This window comes from Solanum tuberosum, unplaced genomic scaffold, assembly GCF_000226075.1.
Source record: "Solanum tuberosum cultivar DM 1-3 516 R44 unplaced genomic scaffold, SolTub_3.0 scf00268, whole genome shotgun sequence".
Taxonomy (NCBI): Eukaryota; Viridiplantae; Streptophyta; class Magnoliopsida; order Solanales; family Solanaceae; genus Solanum; species Solanum tuberosum.
This window is the reverse complement of record NW_006239190.1, coordinates 895,096-895,863: the sequence shown is the minus strand read 5'-3', so window position 1 is coordinate 895,863 and position 768 is coordinate 895,096.

Sequence of the window (768 nt, the reverse complement as noted above, 5' to 3'; positions counted from 1 at the left end):
TGAAAGTCACTGAGCCTAAATGATCATACCTTTGCACTCAGCCCCATTACAACCTTAGAAAGACCTTTTTGATTTTGAGTAAGCTGAATCGAAAGTCAATTGGAAAATAAGGGCAAACCTATGGGTGAAAGAATGCATTGTGTTCCTCTTTTGAGTGTGAGAGTTGTATCTGATTCCTGATCTTAAATTGACTCATATCTGTGTGTGAATATGGAATCATTCTTTACGTGAGGCCATTTAGATACTTTTGTTGAGCTTGAACTTGCAAAGGTACCAAGTATTGCGAGCATGAGAATCTTTGGTAATGGTGTGTCACAATTTGAATCTTTGAGTACACAAGTGATCCTTTGCATAAGTAAATTGAGCCTTGTTGTGTGCATTCATGATTTAGTCATGTGTAGCACTGTTTGAGGCACTCTATTTGAACTGCTGAACTTGAGTTTGCTTGAGGACAAGCAAAAGTTTAAGTTAGGGGTGTTGATGAGTCCACAAATTGGACTCATTTAGGGATTTATTTTAATAGAAATAGTGTCCTTGAATGCTTGTTTTATCTCAATACCTGATTAAAATGCTGAAGTTTCAGGTATTTGAAATTTTAGTAGAAGCATGGACACTTAGGCGTAAAACGGAGCAAATAGGGCTGAAATGAAGAAGAAATGGAATTCTACAGATCGCCGAGTTCAACTTGGTGAGTCGTCGAAACAACATGAACCACCCTTCGTTCCAGTACGCGAAGCCTTGAAGGAAGTGAATCAAAAGGCGAGGAAA